Source organism: Pinus tabuliformis, chromosome 3_1, assembly GCF_031772625.1.
Source record: "Pinus tabuliformis cultivar Carrire ecotype Pingquan chromosome 3_1, CPIR1, whole genome shotgun sequence".
NCBI classification, from domain to species: domain Eukaryota; kingdom Viridiplantae; phylum Streptophyta; class Pinopsida; order Pinales; family Pinaceae; genus Pinus; species Pinus tabuliformis.
The window spans coordinates 931,726,426-931,732,425 of NC_142301.1; positions in this window are offsets into that span (position 1 = coordinate 931,726,426).

The window sequence follows — 6,000 nt, forward strand, 5'->3', positions numbered from 1 at the left end:
TAAGATGGATCTAGGTTGGTTCCAGTCGTGTGCAATCATAAAAAAAATTATTGAACATATAATTATTTTGATCATTTTAAATATGATAAATATGTCTAATATTAATTTGGTCAATTTAACTTTAAATTTGATTAGTTACCTCAGTTTTTTGAGATGACAGACACTGTTAATAACTTAATTATGAAAATGATGATGTGAATAATAAGAATATAGTGAATTACAAACAATCTTCATTGCGATCAATCTGAAAATATTTTCTTCTACTATTCTTATTGTCACACCTATTAATTATCTTCTATTACCATTTTGGAATGTAAAATGATTAAAAATGTTGAATGATGGAAAATGGGAATAATAATAATTTAGCCAATTACAAATAGTTCACAGTTTTAAGAAGAAGACATTTAAGGTAAGTGAAAATTTTATTTAGGATGAAAATTCAAGTATTTTATTTATGGTTGAATTATTGTAACAAAGAAGTCAATCCACATTATGAATAATTTTTATGTGCATACACTGAGAGAGCTTGTATGTTTTGGGGGTGAGATAGAGATGTAGATGGAGGGGGGAGAGAGGGAAGAAGAGAGAGGCAAACACATGGAGGGAGGAAGAGATATAGATATGGAAAGAGGAGTGTTAGAGAGAAATCGACAAGTGGTGAGCCAGAGTAAGTGAAGCATAGTTAGCTGGATACTTATTCTACCAATACCATCCACTCATCTTATCCCACACATCATTTCCCTTTGGCTAACAAATAAGGGGAAAAGAGGGAGAGGGAGTGGAGAGATATATAGATAGATAGATATGGAGAGAGTGTGTGTATGTTTAGGGGGTGAGATAGAGAGGTAAGCAAGGAGAGACAATGGGTGATAGAGATACAGATGGAGGTAGCAAAGATGTGCCTAAACTAAAATCAATGCAAACTATTAATCTAATTACCTTGAAATTAATGTACAACATACGTTGCGTCAAATCAACATATACATTGAAATCAATGCATCTAGTTAAAACAATAAAATAGGATTAGGAATCAAAATCTACACTAAAATCAATGCATCTAGTGGAAGCAATCAAATAGGATTAGAAATAAATATCTACACTAAAACCAATGCATCCAGTGCAGGCAATAAAATAGAAGTAGAAATCAACATCTACACTAAATCAATGCATCTAGTGTAAGGTATTAAATAGGATTAGAATTTGAAATCTGCAATAAAATTCAATGCATTTAGTGCAAGCGATCACATATGAGTATAAATCAATATCAACATTAAAACCAATGCATCCAGTGCAAGCAATCAAATAGGAGTAGAAATCAACATCTACACTGAAGTAAATGAATCTAGTATAAGGTATTTTATAGGATTAAAAATCAATATCTACAATAAAATCAATGCATCTAGTGCAAGTGATCAAATATGATTAGAAATCAATATCGGCATTGAAACCAATGCATCTAGTGCAAGCAATAAAATAGGAGTATAAATCAACATCTACACTGAAATCAATGCATCTAGTGTAAGGTATTAAATAGTATTAGAAATCGACTTCTATACTAAAATCAATGAATCTAGTGCAAGCGATTAAATAGGATTAGAAATCAACAAATACACTAAAACTACTACATCTATTTTTAGTGAAAAAACAAAATATTCATGACTTTCTAGATCTAACTTATATGTCTATATTTTTCTTTGTTCCACATCATTGTTATGTAAGCACATCATTAAATTATTTATTGTTATTTTTATGTAATCACATCAGGTCCCCTTCAGGTGACCATAGACCTTTTCTTAGGTTTGGATTGGAGGAAGCTGAAAGGAATCCTTCCGGTTCCATTGCTTGCACCTCATTTTTGACAGGCTAATCACTCCACCTGTCTCTTTCTTCTTCCCTCTCTCTCCACCTTCTATTATGTGTCTATCTCCCCCCCTCTCTCCTTCTCTCCCCACCCTCTCTCCCCCGTCTCTCTCTCTCCACCTCTCCCTCCCTTTCTATATCTTTCTCTTCTTCCCTATCCCCTCCTGCCATCTATATTTATAACTTCCTCCATCTCTCCTTATTTGTTTCTCTATCTCATCCCCCTAAACACATATCTCTCTCTCTCTCTCTCTCTCTCTCTCTCTCTCTCTCCATATCTATCTCTCTCCCTCCCTCCCTCTCTTTGCATCTCTCTTCTACCCTCTCTTGCCACTCCATGTATATCTCTATATGCCCTTGTCTCTCCTTCTCACCCACAAAACATACACTCTCTCTCCATATGTATCTATCTCTCTCTCCCTCCCTCTTTCTCTCTCTCTTTCTCTTCCCCTCTCTCTCTCTCTCTCTCTCTCTCTCTTACACACACACACCATACCTCCCTTGTCACTCCCTCTCCCTCTCCACCTTTCTCTATCTATGTCTTTCTTCCCCTTCTAAGTCCATCTCTCTCTATCTTCTCTCTCTTCCTTCATCTCTCCCCCTTTCTCTCCTACCTCCCTCTATCTCTACCCCCCGTCACACATACTCTCTCTCTCCACCCTCCAACTCTGTCACTCTATCCCTCTCTCTCTCCTTCTCTCTCTCCCCTTCTCTCTCTCCACTTCTCTCCCCCTTCCATATCTATGTTTCCCTATCTCTCACTTCCACTTCTTTCCCCATCTCTATACTCTCATTTTATTTCCCTCCCCTCCTCTCTTGTCTCCCTCATTCCATATTCATCTCTCCCTTATCACTCCATATCTATCTCCACCTCTCTCTCCCAATGTCTTTTTTCTTCCCTTCCTCTCTTTTCCCTTCCTGATCCATCCCTCTGCCCCCTATCTCTGCTCTCTCTCAAGTCCCCTCTCCCTTCCTTCCTCTCTCTCTCCCTTTCTCTCTTTCCTCCATCTGTCTATCCCCCCCATCACACATACTCTCCCTCTCCAGCCTCCAACTTTGTCACTATCTCGCTCTCTCTCCCCTACTCATTCTCCCGCATCCATATCTATGTCTCTCTTTCTTTCTCTTCCCCTTCTTTCCCTATCTATATCCTCTATGTTTCTCTCCCATCCCTCGTCTCCTCTCTTCCCTCATTCCATATTCATATCCCCCTAATCACTCCATCTCTCTCTCCACCTCTATCTCTCAATGTCTTGTTCTTCCCTCCCTCTCTTTCCCCCTCCAAATCCATCTCTCCCTCCCTCCCTCTCTCCTCCCTCCCTCTCTCCTCCCTCCTATCACTCTTTCGTCCTCTCTCTCCCTGTCTCTCCCACTTGTATGTCTCTCTCCCCCACTCTATTATCCCTCCATCATGCACTATATTTCCTCTATCATTGTTAGTCACTTTGCTTTCTCTCTTTACTTGGATCCTTGGTTAAAATGCATCTATCCTCGATTTAATCTCTATGGGAACATTTTTAGTACTCGTGAGGATGGAGGTTTAAGATATACCTCAAAGGTAATTGTAATATTTTTTCTTTTAGATTTAATTAAAAAATGTTATAAACTTAAATTAACATAAAGTGTTTGTAAAATATTTTTATTTTGAAATAAGTTATGGTTTTTTGGTATGTGGTATTGAAAATCCATGGTATTGGCCCATGGTATTGTAATAGGATAATTTAAGCCATAACATAATAATCAAAAGCATAGATGGCCCATAGTATTGGTAAACCATGGTATTAGCCATGGTATTATAATTTTCTTATTTCCTCTACCTCTCTTTATTTTTCTTTTACCGGTATTAGCCCATGGTATTGTAAAAAATCTTATTTAGAAGGTAATAATATCCATGGGATATGTATCTAAATTGGGTTATATAGCCTCGGTGCAAATATAACAAGATTCTTAACCATAAATATTCGCCCTTACTTTATCATGGATATAATTATATTCTCAATAGGCTTTGTTACACTATCATGGGCAAATACCATGGCTTTTCAATACCAAATGTCCAAAAACCATAACTAATTTCGAAACCAAAATACTTTATAAATATTTTATTTTAATTAGTTTTATAATGTTTTTAAAGTTAGATATAAAAGAAAAAGGTATGGGGGAGATGTTGTAGTGGTGTAAATGTGTGTAAACATTTACATGTGGGCCCAATTAAAAAATAATAACTAAATGTAATGACAATAATTATAACTTAAAATAAAATTATAGTTCAATTAATTTTTATTGTTATTATTATTATTTTAATCTTTTCAATGTGAGATGTACTATAAAGTAAGTGTTTTGATACATGTCATGGTTTGATACCTATCAATGTTTAGTAAGCGTTAAATAGGAGTAGAAATCAATATCTACACTAAAATAAATGCATCTAGTGTAAGGTATTAAATAGGATTAGAATTTGACATCTATGCTAAAATCATTGCATCTAGTGCAAGCGATCATATATAATTATAAATCAATATCTAAATTAAAACCAATGCATACAGTGCAAGCAATCGAATAGGAGTAGAAATCAACATATACACTGAAATCAATGCTTCTAGTATAAGGTATTTTATAGGATTAGAAATCGACATCTACAATAAATCAAGTAGAAATCAACATATACACTGAAATCAATGCATCTAGTATAAGGTATTTTATAGGATTGGAAATCGACATCTACAATAAATCAATGCATCTAATGCAAGCGATCAAATAAGATTATAAATCAATATATACATTGAAACCAATGCATCTAGTGCAAGCAATCAAATAGGAGTATAAATCAACATCTACACTGAAATCAATGCATCTAGTGTAAGGTATTAAATATGATTAGAAATCAACTTCTATACTGAAATCAATGAATCTAGTGCAAGTGATCAAATAGGATTAGAAGCCAACAACTACACTAAATCAATACATCTATTTTTAGTGAAAAACCAAAATATTCATGACTTTCTAGATATAAATTCTATGTCTATATTTTTCTTTGTGTGTCTCTTTCTTCTTCCTTCTCTCTCCACCTTCTATTTTGTGCCTATCTCCCTCCCTCTCTCCTTATATTCCCCCCACCTCTCTCCCCCGTCTCTCTCTCTCCACCTCTCCCTCCCTTTCTCTATCTTTCTCTTCTTCCTTATCCCCTCCTGCCATCTATATTTATAGCTTTCTCCATCTCTCCTTATTTGTCTCTCTATCTCTTCCCCCTAAACACATCTCTCTCTCTCTCTCTCTCTCTCTCTCTCTCTCTCTCTCTCTCTATTTGTCTCTCTCTTCTTCCTTCTTTCCCCCTCCATATATATCTCTATCTCCCTTTGTCTCTCCTTATTTATCTCTCTATATCAACCTGCATACACTCAATCTCTCCATATATATATATATATATATATATATATATATATATATATATATATATATATATATATATATATATATATATATATATATATATATATATATATATATATATATATATATATCCCTCTTCCTCTCCCTCTCTATCTCTTCCACCCTCCCTCTCTCTTTACCCCCTCCATCTATATCTCTATCTACCCTTGTCTCTCCTTCTCACCTCAAAAACATATACTCTCTCTCCATGTGTATCTATCTCTCTCTCCCTCCCTCTTTATCTCCCTCTCTCTCTTCCCCTTCTCTCTCTCTCTTCCCTTTCTCTCTCGCTTTCTCTTCCTCTCTCTCTCTTTCACATCATCTCACCATATCTCCCTTATCACTCCTTCTCCCTCTCCACCTTTCTCTCTCTATATTTCTTCCCCTTCCAACTCCGTCTCTCTCTCTCTCTCTCTCTCTCTCTCTCTCTCTCTCTCTCTCTCTCTTCCTTACTCTCTCCCCCTTTCTCTCCCACCTCCCTTTGTCTCTACCCCCCATCACACGTACTCTCTCTCTTTCCACCCTCCAACTTTGTCACTATATCCCTCTCTCTCTCCTTCTTGCTCTCCCCTTCTCTCTCCCTTCCATATCTATGTTTCCTGTCTCTCTGTTCCACTTCTTTCCCTATATCTATACTCTCCTTTTATTTCCCTTCCCTCGTCTCCTCTCTCCCTCATTCCATCTTCATCTCTGCCTTATCACTCCATCTCTCTC